General features: G+C 40.8%; 1 protein-coding gene across 2 annotated transcripts in view; it reads left to right on the top strand.

Annotated features, from left to right (window-relative positions):
• Positions 1-14,489, top strand: part of TNFAIP8 (TNF alpha induced protein 8) — a 118,042-nt gene that overhangs the window by 71,979 nt on the left and 31,574 nt on the right. The gene's annotated exons all lie outside the window — the stretch shown is intronic.

The following is a 14,489-nucleotide window of genomic DNA, read 5'->3' on the forward strand; positions in this document are numbered from 1 at the left end:
TTCATTTTGTTGGGGTCTGAAAGATATGAGGGGGGCCTTGTTCAGCTTGAAACTGAGGAGAGTTTGTTTCTAACTTTGCAAAAGCAAAGAGTTTCATTTACTTCTAACAGAGAACGGGTGACAGAGCTGGAAAAACTCCAACCAAAACACAATTATGCACTGGTGTTAGTTTGGGGGAGTTTATTTGTGTGTGAGTGTTTGTATGCTTTGTTTCTGAAACTTTGTATATATAAAAGTCTCCTTGTAAGTGGGAGTGGTTGGGGAAAAGTAGAAAGTAAGAGGGGAGAGTGTTCAAGATTGTGAAATTCCCTTTTCTTTTCAAGTAGCTCTTAGGAAACTGGTAAATTTGAAGTCAGTCACAGCAGCCCCGGCAGCCTGAGGAGCAGGCAAAGGCTCCATTTGGTAGACATCAGTTAGAGAGAGCCCTTGAAACTTGTCCTCTCCTGCCTTTTCCTGATTCCTTTCCCAAAGTAAAGCTCTCTGTGGGCTGACATTTGTCTTATTATGTTCTGAGAGGGAAAAGGTCAATAAAAAAATAAAAAGCCTTGTTTATTAGAAATACAGGGCTGGCCTAAATGAAAAATGACAGCCAGGAGCATTTTTTTTTTTTTTTTTTTGAGCTTGATGTGGAACTTGGGGGATTAATGTTTCCTTGCAGTGGCCTCTATTCTAATGGAGCCATGTGTTGATGGATGCTTTTCTTTTTTTATGTCTTGTTATTATAACTCAAAAGCAAGTAGGAATTGGGCTGAAAAAACCATTGGTGAATTTTTGTATGAATTACATAGCATTTAAATTGGCATCCCCCCCCCCCCCCCAGGCCTCTTTTCCCTCTCTTTTGGGAAAAGAGTGAGGAGAAAGTGGAAAACCAGTCTTCTGAAGAATATATTGTACATTCCTATAGCAACATCCATGCCTCCTTGCTGAGTTCTCTGGTTGTGTTTGGAAGCAGCATGCAAACTGGAGTGTTAGTGAGCTCCCTTGAACTTGCTTCTCACCTGCCTTCTACTTGCGGTCCTGGACTTTGTGCAAATGTGCTACAAACAATCACTCAGAATGTTTCTTTTAAAATAATCTGAGATGCTAGAATTTTAAATCAATGGCCCTTAGGGTGAGAATTTTGAATAAGACTTTAGGGAAATTGATCAAATACTTTGTTAACCAGATAGAATCATTGTAGCTTCTGCCAGGAAATAAAAGATGAGTATCTGTGTGGTTTTCATGTAGTGTCCTGGGTATTTCCTGTAAGGGGGATTATTGACTGTGATCTAGAACTTTCCCTCTGCTACCATCACTCCGATGTCTACCAAAGCTAAATTGGAAATAACTCAGTTATTTTCTCTGTTCTCACTAATCCTAATTCCCCTTATAGATACTTGGTTTTTTTTACCAGCTGCTGGCAGACTTATGTATCCCACTTAGTGTGAGATCACTACTAGTTCTTCATAATGTCTGCACTGCAAGAAAATTGCCTTTGGATGCTTCATGCCTGATTTGTTGTAATGGGAGATACTTTTAAGTCATTATTCTGAGCTGCAGTCAGAGACTAATATAATTTCTTGGGAGTGGACTCCAAAAAAAAAAAAAAAAAGAAAGAAAAGAAATCAAGTCAGATTCAGAAATCCTTGGAGGCCAACATATTTCTGTATGTGCATGAATGTAGAAACAAATGACTGGGGATATTGTTAAGCCATCATGGCTTAGAATGTATTTGACTCCATTCCAGGGGTGCTGAACCTTCAGCCTCAGCCTATAGCCACCTTCTAAAGAAATGGTTTAACTTTGCCTGCTTGTAAATGAATAGATGATTGTGCCTAAGTATTAAACTGAGAAAAAGAATGGAGGACTTGCTTTATTAAAAGCTGAATGAGTTTAAGATATCTAGACATAAAATGAATAGGAAAGCAAGGGAATTGAAGGAAGAAACCCACTTTATTAAAAAGGGGAGTGCTGTTGAAAAGAGAATGTCAAGTTTCCAGTGGATGGGTATTTCATGAGCTGATGGCTACTTATTTGGCTACAGTTGCTTCCTGTTAAGTAAATTAGGTTATTATGAAGTAGTAACAGTGAATGGTAGCTGAGATTTCTGAGGATCATTTTAGACCTAAGTATGAAGGAATCCAAGAATCCTTTGCCCTAGTTATCAATTTTAGTGCCAGAAATTGAGAAAGCCATTTCTAAGAGGGGTCACATTGTAAGGACTTGAAGAAGAAGAATGGTTGAGCGGTGAGCAAGCTGAGCTCGCTCTTCCATTGACCAAATTCCCATTTGCTACCACCTTACCCAGTTCTCATGTGCCTCATTAGTCTTGCTATTTCACAAAGAAAATAGTAGCCATCAGACAACTCCCTCAACTTCCTGCTTCCAGACTGACAGACTCACCTCTTCCACACCTTCCCACCCAGTGACGGTGGAGTGGTTGTTGCTCCTACTTCAGAATGTCACTCCTTCATCTTGGGCTGCTGCACCAGTCAGCTCCAGGTCTTTCCTGACTCCTTCCCTTCTCAAGCTCCCCTGAGGACATTGGCACTTGGCTGGTCTTTCTGACCAAAATATCCTTGTCTTCACCCAACCCCCTTTTCTTGGCCAGCTCCTTGGAGAGGCTTTTTCTGAACCTCAGCCAAAACTAGGGTCCTCTGTTGCCTTCTCTCAGAGCCACCTGTTGCTTTCCTTGCTGGCACTCACCAGACTGGTTAGCATTCCTTCTCTTCTAGTCCACAAGTTCTTGAAGACCATGTCTGTTTTATCTGTTTTATTCCCAGGACCTACACAGCAAGAGGTATGTATTAAGTACTGTGGAATGAAGGAATGACCTCTATTGAAAGTTAATTTTCAGCATCACAGGGTACCGTGGCATATGCCTGCAGTCCCAGCTACTCTGGAGGCCAAGGCAGAAGAATCAGAAGTTTGAGGCCAGCTTACCAAGACCCTGTCTCAAAAAGAGGGAGGAGTGCTGGAGATATAGCACTATGGTAGGGTAGAGAACCCCTGGGTTCAATCCCCAGTCCTGGGAGGTGGGGAGTTAATTCTTAACACTTTTTCCTGTTTTAGGCACTGCTTTTTTTTCTCCTTTAAAATGAACTTAAAAATTTTTTTTTCATAGTTCCTCATTTCTCACTTTTTTTGTCATCCTTCATCCTACTGAAGTCTGTCTTTTTCTTCTCCACTCCAGAAAAATCACCAGTGACTTCCCAGGTGCTAAAGTTACCACTTACCCTGCATTCATATGTTTTTGCCCTGATGACTTTTAAAATTCTTTAACTGCATTTGACACCAGGAGGTAAACATCCTTGTTTCCTATGACAGTACCATCTCCTGGTTTTCCTTTCTTCCTTTATTTTTCTAGCTATTTATTCTAATCTCCTAGTCCTCCTGCCTGAGCTATTCTAAGATCCACCTGTCCAATCAGCTTCCTGGTAGAAATCATGTTTGACTGTCAGGCAGGCACCTTAAATCCAGTAGGCCTAAACTGAGCGCATCCTTTTTTGCTACCCTCAAATATGACCTTCCTTCTATATTTTCACTGAATATCATTGCCCCCCACCCTTTTTTGTTTGCTTGTTTTCAATACAGACCTGGAAGTTGTCCTTAACTTTGCCCTCTTCTTTATCTTCTGCTTCCAGCTGGTCACCAAGACCTGGTGCTTTATCTCCCTCATTATCTGTTAAAAGCATCTCCTTCCCTTTATCTCCCCTATTCCTGTCCCTGACTTGATTCAGACCCTTAGTATTTATACCTTCAATTATTACAATAATCGCTTCTGTTATCAGGTTTTTAGTTTCAAGAAATGGAACTGATTCCCACTATCATAAGCAGGAAAAACTTTTGGAAAGATTTTGGGAAGTTTACATGTCTCCTGTGTTGGTCAATTTCCAACTCTATAACAAAGTACTTGAGATGATTAACTTATAAGAGAAGAGATTTATTTTGGCTCACACATTTGGAGGTTTCATTCCATGGTCCATTGGCCTTGTTGCTTTGTGCCTGTGGTGAAGGCAGCACATCATGGTGAGAACAAGTGGTGGAGCAAAACCTCTAACTTCATGGCCAGGAAATAAAAGAGAGCAGGGAGGGGGCCAGGGTCTCTCATCCCCAGTGACTGAAAACCTCCCACTTGGTTGAACCTCTCAAGGATTCCACCATCTCCCAATTGCACCACTCTGGAGACCAATCTTTCAACACTGGACCTTTGGGAAACATTTAAGATCTAAACTATAGCATCCACTGCAAAGCTGTAAAACTAGCCTCTGAAAATGCAGCAAGATGTACAGGCAGGGACATTCCCGAGAAACGTCTGGTTAGGACATCATCACTGCCTTCACTGCCTTGTTTTGTTTTGTTTTTAATTCTGCCATTCCTGGGACTCAGATGTGGCTACGTGTTCCACCATCCTCAATGTTAAAAATCTGAGATAGTGGTCATCTGACTGGTCAAGGCTGGGCCATGTGCCTGCCCTTTTGCTGCTGTGGGAGAGAGGACTTCTGCTTCCAGACACTTCTGGTCCCACAACCAATTGCAAAGTGAGGTCTTCTGCACAATACGAAGAGAGTTCTTATGTGTATCTGCAAAATAGCAACAATCTACCACCCTACACAATTGGCCTAAACATTTCCCACACCCCTTCCTAGTGTTGCCCTGTTTATTTACTTCCTCATTCTTCCAACAAATGCGACTTCCTTTGGTGGGCTTACTTTCTTACCCTTCCTCCAGAGGTGAATATCTCCAACAAGACCCAGTCCTGGGTAGATGCTCTTCCAGGGTCTTGCCCTAGTACCTTGTACTTCCTTACAGTGTACCATGTTTTCATCTGTATTATGATTATTTATTTTTGTTGGCCTTCACTTCACTATGAACTTTTTGACAGAAACGTTTGTGCCCCCATCCATCCCCTAGCATTCCCAGTACCAGATCAAAGCCCTCATGTGTAGGAAATTCTAATAAAGTTTTATTAAAGTAATTAGTTAATTTTAAATAAGCTTTGGTGATAGGGTGTAACCTTTTAGAGCATTGCTAAGAAATTGTCTAGCTTCTTTGTAGAAATTGGAATAGAGCCTTCTAAACCTAGACAACAAACCTATTTTGGGTTTCTTAAATTTTCCACTAACATACTCTTAATAGCAGAGGCCGAATAAGCATGTGTCTTTGATCACTGGGGTCAGGGCCCTAAGTAGCTTGCCAGCATCTCAGATTTCCTTGAAGACCAAAGAAACAATATTGAAACTAAAATTTATTGAGCTGAAAAAAAATTTATTGAGATGTTTCACATACTAGACATGGTGCTGTGTATCTTTGTATGTATATCATTTAATACGTGTATAAATGATACAGTTGATAGCTAAGAAAACTGAGTGTCAGAGAAGTTAAAAATTGTACCTAAAACCACAAAGCTAGAAAAGGCAGATCAGAATTTAAACTGAGGCAGACTAACAATAATCGAGCCTGTTCTTTCAACCTTTATTCCCAGTACTTACAGGAATGCCCTCACTATCCTCAAATAGGCTTGGCACTCAGGAAGAAGCTCTGCAGATCCTGTGTCTGCAGGTACCCCAGAGAAACAAGGAGTGGACAGACCAGGTGTCTTAGAGGAGAAAGAGAAGAGGCCAGGTGTTAATGTTCTCTGCTGTCTCTAGGCAGCCAAGAACACAGGCAGGGATTCTCAAATGCATCCTTTCAACTTCTGATACAGGAGATCTAGAAGATACCTGGGCAGGAAGGAGATATCTGGAGCTTACTGAAGTGAGAAGGACCCAGATTCAGGGAACATTCAAAATCCTTTCTTCTAGCTATTTTGAAATATTCAATAAATCACTATTAACTGTGGTCACCTTATTGTGCCATAGAATACTAGAACTGACCTCTCCTAACTGTATTTTTGTACTCAGTCACTAATCTCTTTCTATCTCCTCCTCCCCTTCCCCTTGCCAGCCTGGAGCAACCACTAATCTACTCTATGGCTATGAGATGAGCTTACTTAGCTTCTGCATATGAGTAAGAACATGTGCTAGGATTGAGGTTGTGGCTCAGTGGTAGAACGCTTGCCTTATATGCGTGAGGCACTGGGTTTGATCCTCAGCACCACATTAAATAAATAAATAGATAGAGAGATAGATAAATAAATAAATGTATTGTGTTCATCTACAACTATATATGTGCTATTTATCTGTGCCTGCCTTATTTCACTTAACACAAAATCCTCCAAATTCTTCCATGTTGCTGCAAATGACAGGATTTAATTCTTTTTTAAGGATTAATAGTATTCCATTCTGTATTTTGCTGTACTGACAATTGAATCCACGGGTGCTTTACAACTGAGGTATATCTCCAGACCTTTTTTCTTTTTAATTTTTTGAGATAGGGTTTCACTAAGTTGCCAGCTTTGGCCTTGAACTTGAGATTGTCCTTTCTCAGGCTCCCTAAATTGCTGGGGGATTACAGGCATGCATCACTACCTGGCTATCCTTTCTGTATCACATTTTCTTTACCCATTCATCCATCAATTAACACCTAGGTCAATTTCAAAACTTGGTTAATAGCGCTGCAGTAAACATGGGAGTGTAGTTATCACTTTGATATACTGATTTTATTTCCTTTGGATATATACCTAGTAGTGGGATTGCTGAATCATGATAATTATTTTTTTAGTTTTTTGAGGAACCTCTATTCTGTTTTCCATAATAGCTATACTAATACTAATTTACATTACCACCAATCATGTATAAGTTCCCCTTTTTCCACATAAATGTCAGAATTTCTTTGTCTTTTTGATAACATTCTAACAGGTTTGAGATGCTATTTCATTGTAGTTTTGAATAACATTTCCATACTGACTAGTGTTGAGCATTCTTTCATATACCTGTTGACTATTTGTATGTCTTCTTTTGTGAGATATCTATTCAGATCACTTCCCCAATTTTTAAGTAGGTTACTTTTGTGTTTGTAATTGAATTCCTTATAAATTCTGGATATTAATCCCTTGTCTGATGAATAGTTTGCAGATATTTTCTCCTACTCAGGTTAAGTCTGAATTGATTGTTTCCATTGCCGTGCAGAAATTTTTTATTTTGATATAAACCGTTTGTCTGTTTTTGCATTTGTTTCCTGTGCTTTTGGGATCTTACCCCCCAATCTACTCTCCCCCCCCCTTTTTTTGCCCAAATCAGTGACCTGAACTGTTTCTCCATATTTTATTCTGGAAGTTTCTTTTGGTAGCTTCAAAATTTTGCTGGTCAAGTAGTTATAGAGAAGAAAAGTTCATTTGTTTTATGATGGTGCTTTGTTAATATCCTCTTCTAGTATTCTGTTAATATCCTCTTCTAGTATTCATCAGAATCCTAGTGATATTGTATAAGCTGTCACATCTTGTGCTCTTCTCCCTGTTTTAACTTTGTGTGGTGTGGCAGCTTGGGTAATCACTAAGCAATACTTTACAGTTTTCTCCTCTGTGCCTTCCCTTTCCCAGCCCTTGCTTTTCAGGGTTAAGCAAGAAGGTTAGGCAGTGATCCGGCTCTGATGGTTGGTTCGCCTGACTTTGTTGTCATATAATGTAAAATATTCAGCAGAAACTGTTAAACACTGTGCTTTGACATGGTTATCTTCTTCCTTTTATGTAGTCATTAGCCTTGGAGTGCAGTATGCTGATAAGGACTTAAAGTGGAAAGTCCATTTAGAGATATGATACATATTCTCCTCTACAGTGGACATCCCTTGATAACTTCGTATTGCCTGACACCCCCTAGATCTATAAACTTACAAATACTTGGGGCATTTTCTCACTTCTGAAATTTTTGTCATCCTGAACATGAGTCATACCTTTTTTTGCCTTTGAATTTTGATGCCACGGAACAGTCAGGATAACAAGGATGATTAAATTCTATACTCCTGGATGTTGGTAATCCAGGAAGTTCCAAAAAGTGAGTGAGTGAAAGAGAATTCAGTTGTGTCACAAAATCTCAGGATGCAGTGATTTCATCTCAGAATAATTCAGTCACTAAAATTTCCACAACCATTTATTTGTCAACATTTCTGTCTCAAGGAGAATGATGCTAAGAACTTGGAGATCAGGGAGACAAGTGTGGTTGTAGGGGATTGTTCTTAAAAATATAGTGTAAGCTGAATTAAAACAGACTGAAATCATATGCATATCAGTAATGTTTAAGAAAGGTCTGCAGTCTACGTAATTAAAGTTGTACCTAAACAAATACCTATAGAATCATGATTTTGGAATTAAAAGCAACTTTGCAGAGCCTTTTATCTAACTTCTTAAATCTTAGAGATGGAACACTGAGGCCCAGAGAGGTAATCACCAGTTTTTTTCTACCCACTTGCCTATGTTGCAAGAAGGATTTTTGCAAATATTAAGTTTTAAAATTCTGGATTTTTTGCATGAGATCTCCTTGAAGCAGGACAAACCAAATCTGTGTCTGTAGGTGTCATTTACAATCTTTTTGGGGGGGACTTACAAAACTTAAATGGAATGTTTGAACAAGTAGAGATTTCCTGTTTCTCTTCTTTGTATAACTCAGAAGAATAAAAGATGAGGCACTGAAATAAAATATCGCTCTGCAAGTAGATCCTATTAGATCCCTGGTTTGAAAGTGACAGACAAAGCAATAGGCAGTTGGGCTGGGGATATGGCTTAAGTAGTAGCACGCTTGCCTAGTATGCATGAGGTACTGGGTTCGATCCTCAGCACCACATAAGAATACAAAAAAGATATTGTGTCCACCTAAAGCTAAAAAATAAATTTTTTAAAAAAGCAATAGGCAGTTAACAGTGAACTCACTTGTTTTCATTCCTCTGAGAATATCAATCAAGACAAATTAACTGTTGAGAGTGCTGATTGAGTAGGAATCTCTTTTTGGAGGGGAGAAGGTTTTTGTGTGTGTATGAGTGTGTGTGTGTGTGTGTGTGTGTGTGTGTGAGAGAGAGAGAGAGAGAGAGAGAGAGAGACAGAGAGAGAGAGAGAGAGAGAGAGAGGAGAGAGAGAGGGAGGGAGGGAGGGGAGAGCTGACATCCAACACAGGACATGCCATGCCGTTGTGAGAGCAGATGGGCATCCCACAGCTTCGCTTTCCCTGGAGCACACTATAGGTCAGGTGCATTCTGGGAGATATCACAAGACACCTGAGAGAGTAATTGCTTAAATCTTGTTCTAAGAGCTTACCAACCTTGGAGAAGAATTGGAGGTAGGGCTAATTGCTTGTTGCTAATTACTGAGCGGGGAGTAAATTGCTGAGACAGTGCTGCTCTGAGAATCAGTAAGATGGTGCAGAACCCATGTTATTAGGCTGGTACCTTATGGTATTTATGGTTTTGAAGATGTGTGTTAGGGAGTTGTTTGTATATACAGTGTCATCTGTGGACTTAAGTGGGAAATCATTCTGCAGCTTTGCAGCAACAAATGAGATTTAATTTTATAAATAACTAGGAGACTAGGAGCAAAGTTTCTTCCTAGGAGTTGGTGAAGCACTGAGGCTGATGGCTAAGCCTTGTGCCCTAAGTGATGATGACAGCTTTAGGCTCCTGAAGCCTTAAGATCTCATTTGTCCCAGTCAGGTTGTCAAGAAGAGAATAAATGATGCATGAATTTTTTTCTTCCAGTTTCACATGCCATCTGTGCTTTATGCTGGCTGGCCTGGCATGTTGAGTTTTCAGGTGGCCTATTCAGTTTGGTTGAGAATCTGGGGACCTGAGGTGTCCCCAGAAGCACAGATTCTTCTGCCTGCCATGGAGAGTTCAGTAGACCCTTGCTTCCAGGGTGCAGCCTCTCTCCCTGGCCCAGGGCTGCCTTCCCTAGCCTCAGTTACTCATAGCAACAAATATTGATGGAGCCAATACCAACTCTGCAAGGCCTGAGGAGTAGAACTGTGTGTGCAGATGGCCCTGTCCTCAATCAATTTTTGGTTTGGGCAGTATCATATGCAACACATGTACATCCATAGGACAAAAGTACACATGATGGGGAGCTTAGAATGATTAGAGATCTGAAAATCAGACAGTAGACCCTATGAGAATCCAGAAGAGGTCGTATGTACCAAAAGTCATAAAGGGTGGCAGTGACTTCACAGAGGGATCACTTGTGCTTTGTATGGGTCCTTTAAGCAAGTGGAGAGGAGAGAAAAACCTGTACCTTCTGTCTGCTGGAACAGGAAGTAAGTTTCTAGAAGTGTGGAGGGTACAGAGAAATGTTGTAGCAGTACATGGAGCCAGACTAAAAGCCAGGCAAGGCACTGGAATCAGGAGACTAGTTCTGCTTTTGACCTTGTCTCTGGATGTAATATACAGTGCTCAACAACTACTTAATCTCTCTGAACTTCAGTTTCCTCATCTGAATAATTAGACTAAAGCATGTCCAAAATACCTTCTGGGAGGAAAATAATCATTTTAAAGAACTGGAGGGTTTTGAATTGTGCATAAGATGTTGGATGCAAATTAATGTGTCAGGAATATCAAACTGGGCTGTGATTTGATCTGGAAGCCAAGTCTGAGCCTGGATGTTAGGAAAGTATGTGAATATCCAGTCCGAAAGAGAGAGATGACTTTCCTTCTGTGATCTGTGTGATTACCTGTAGGGTCATGTGTTTAACTTATGAAAACAGTCATTTTTACAGGAGAAAGAGATACATGGAAATGATAAAGGAAACAGAATTGTAGTAGCCCAAGAAGTAGAAGAAGAGCAAAATGAGAATGGGGCCTTAGAAGGCAGAAGGACAGAGCCCCATGGAGGAAGTGTCAGCCAAGTCTGAAGAGAGTTGTTATAGAGAGTTCTTTGCCTTCTTTGGGGGCCTCTGTTGAGGCTGAGCTCAGGTAGAGCAGGGAGCCTGCAGAGCTCATCTGCTAAGGGATCAGAAGACATTATGTTTATTCAGTCAGTATTTAATGAATGAAAGAAGGAATGAAGAAGGCACTGGGACCCAGGGAGGTGACTGTACCTGTGGTGAGCAAGCACCCAGTCTCCCAGGGACATGGCCTGTCATCTCCATTTTTGCACTTTCCAGGTCTCTTTGCCCCCAGATTGCTTCCCTTATCTCTAGCTAATCCCCTCCCATGGGTGTATGGAAGAGCATGCCTTCAGGCCTCTCCTGTGGCACCACACAGCATCAGCACCTGAGCATGAGGCTAACAAGTGACTATAGGTAGGAAATTGAGTCAGCTTAAAAAGGTAAAACACCCCGCCCCACCACCACCAAAAAAAAAAAAAAGATGACTGTTTTCCACACACTTTCAACATCTCTGACACCACAAGTGGGAGTTTCTCAATGCCAACCAATTCTCCATCTCTTACCAGATGTCACATGCTTTATTATATCACAGTATCACTCAGCTCTTCCTACTAGACAGACATGTTGGCTGCCCTATGAATTAGAGAATTTCCCCCTTATCCCTTTCACTTTTACTGTTCTCCCCATGTTTTTCTTCCTGTGACATGAGTGCAGACCACTGATGGTTCTTACCCCAGCTGTGGCATATGATCTGAATCTCTGAGGACTCTAGTTTTATATACATGATAAGTAGGATTTGGGTCACTCTAGTAAACTGAGCCATTCTGAGAATTTTCAACTTTCTACTGTGATTATGTAGAAAATGGCTGTCACACCAACAGAAATATGCTACCTGGCTTGTCCCTTGTGAGAACCAATGAGGTGATGTTTGTGTAAAGCTCAGTGGTCAGACAGCTCCACTCAGGAGGTGCTATATAAATCAGGAGGCTTATGATGGCACCCAAAGACAGAATCCTGCCCAGACCTGCAAACGGTGTTCCCCCAATTAAGTCCTCACTTCACATCCCATAAAAAGCAGGGAACGATGGGCTCACCCCAAGGAATCTTTTTCTTCTATAAAGTTATTTGATAAAAGTAAAACATTAGTGCACTTACTGTTTTCCTTATTGTAAAACACTTCTAAAACTGTTTCACCTTTCAAGGGTTAAAATGGGAACTGAGTTAATTATGAAATAGCTCTAATGAAATACACCCCTTCTGAATATCACAAGTCTAAACATTGGACTCAGATTCTTCCGAGAAGGGTGATAATTAAAGCAGCAGTCTCTCAGATGAGTTTTCAAGGAGGTGGGATTGGAGACATGTAATACCGATTAAAGGGGAAGGGAAAAAAAATGACTGAGAAACCAGAATAGCAAAACAAATAGAGAGAGTGGCCATTTGGCAGATTTCAGAGTTTCAAATGAACAATGAGGGAGAAATAGTGGAAGTTGTGTGAAGGTAGAGAGGGTGGGATCCAGGCCCTATGGAAGGCCTTCCAAAGAAGGAGTAGTATTCCAAAGGGAGAGGAAGGGAGGGGTAAGGAAATAACTGTGAGATTAAAAAAAAAAGAAAGAAAGAAAAGAAAAGAAATAGCTGCAAAATTCAACAAGTAAGCAGCAATACCACTAGGCAAGAAACCATTGTGAATGGGGTAAGTTTGGGCAGTTGCTTATTTTTGTTGGATTTAGCAGGAGGTGGGATGGAGTGGTGGTCTCCAAAGTACTGTGCCGACTTGGAGCCAATGAAGTGGTGTTTGCAGGACAGAGAAGCACTCCAGTTCTCAGGCGGGGTTAATGCAGCGGCCCATAAACAAGGCCATGACATAGAGGAATGTTGCTGCTCTTCCAGCTGCTAAATTGGGGTCAGTCAGAAGCCAGGGTTGTGTTGTGTTGGCTGGGATGTCTAGTAACTTTCTTACTAGGTTATAAAAGTGATTTTGTCCAAAGCTTGCAAATGGCACACAATGAATTAGAGAAGCAGCAGTGCCCACCTGTGGGGATCATTTCAAAGCTGCCCACTGCACGATGCCATCCATTTTCGGCCAGGGAAGCAGTGAATGGCTTTTGGAAGGATAGAGAGCCAAATCCCCTTTCCACTGACGCTATACCTAACTTCTGGGGGTTTCCCTCATTAACAAGTTTGATGGTAAGCAGACTCCCTAAAGAATTTCAGACTGAAGGTTTTTATGGGTAGAACTGGTTTAAATTATTTGACCACTTAACCATAGCTCTGACTTGATGATCAGGCTGATAACCCTAGAAGTACAGAAGCAATTACTGGACATTCCTTCCCTTGCCACCTATCCCAGCATGCTTTCGGGTCGCCTCCTTTGTACATCCGGTTAAAGATATGGGGGAAGAGAATGGTTCCTTGTGTTTCTCAGCAGTGGAATTTTAGCTGGCTTGTTTCAACATGTGGAAGGGTTAATTAGGCAAATTATAATTGCTGCTGGGAGAGGCATTCTAGCTGAAGTCTGACAGCTCTCAGGGCTGCTGCGAAAAAAAATCACTCTTACAATCTTTAATTGTGTTCCCCTCTTTCCCAAAGATGGGTTCTTAACATAGCATTAAGACCAATAGGGGTTGGAGTTGTGGCTCAGTGGTGGAGCACTTGCCTAGCATGTGTGAGGCACTGGATTCGATTCTCAGCACCTCTTAAATATAAATAAATAAAGTCCATTGACAACTAAGAAAAAAAAACAATAGGATGATACATTGTACATTCCTGATTTGTGTGTATTCTTTGTTCCTATTTCTTAAAAATTCTCAGGCAAACTTTCCTTGAAAACATAATCACACTGAATTTTTTTTTCATAAAGGACTAAATTGTTTTTTGTCATTGTTTACTTCATAGAGTCATTCTGTCGTCTTAGGTGTTTATGTAAATGAAGATGTTGACTGCGTCAGCTGTACTATAGTTCATCTTGGAGGAGGGACGGAGGGAGAACTGTTGTGTTTGGTGGAGGTGCTAGAACATCACAGAACCTACCAGCACACACTCTTTTAGACTAGTACTGTCTTTTGTCTTCCTTCCGTTGTTCTTTTTTATGGTATCATCTATCCCTATTTTGTGAAACAATCAAACCTATTTTCACTATATATCTTCTAGCATTTAGTTAGCCAGGTTTTTTGAAGTGTTGGATGCTGTTTTGTATTCCATGAATGAGTCAATTGACCAAGTGTAGGCAGCTACTAAACTGGCAGCTGGTTGCCATCAGCATGCCCTTGCACAGGAAGTGCTCAGTATAGATATGACTAACCAGTTTCCAGGCTTAAAAATAAAGTGGGGGATTTCTGGATAGAATCGGTCTTTGTCAGTCATTTTAACAGAGCTGATGAGTGTTGAAGTTCACAGCCAACCACTTGCTTTTTTCTTATTTCCCAGGCCATCATTTCACCAGACTTTGTGTATTAATGCAGATTTAAACTTATTTCATGGTGTTGGTGTTTGGCTGGTCTTTTAAAATGAAATAAGAGGATATTTGAAGAGTTGTGAGAATTAACTAGAGTCAATATTCTCTCCTTGTTTCCTCTTTTGTTTTTAGCTCCTTTTAAGTCATCACCTCCTAAAGTAGGTAATAAAACAATAAGCTTGCTGGGAATGATGGCACATGCCTGTGATCCCAGCAGCTCAGGAGGCTGAGGCAGAAGGATTGAAAGTAAGAGACCAGCCTCAGCAATTAAGTAAAGCCTTAAGCAACTTAATGAGGCCTTGTCTCAAAATAAA

This window comes from Spermophilus citellus (genome assembly GCF_964194105.1).
Source record: "Spermophilus citellus genome assembly, chromosome: 1".
Classification (NCBI taxonomy): Eukaryota; Metazoa; Chordata; class Mammalia; order Rodentia; family Sciuridae; genus Spermophilus; species Spermophilus citellus.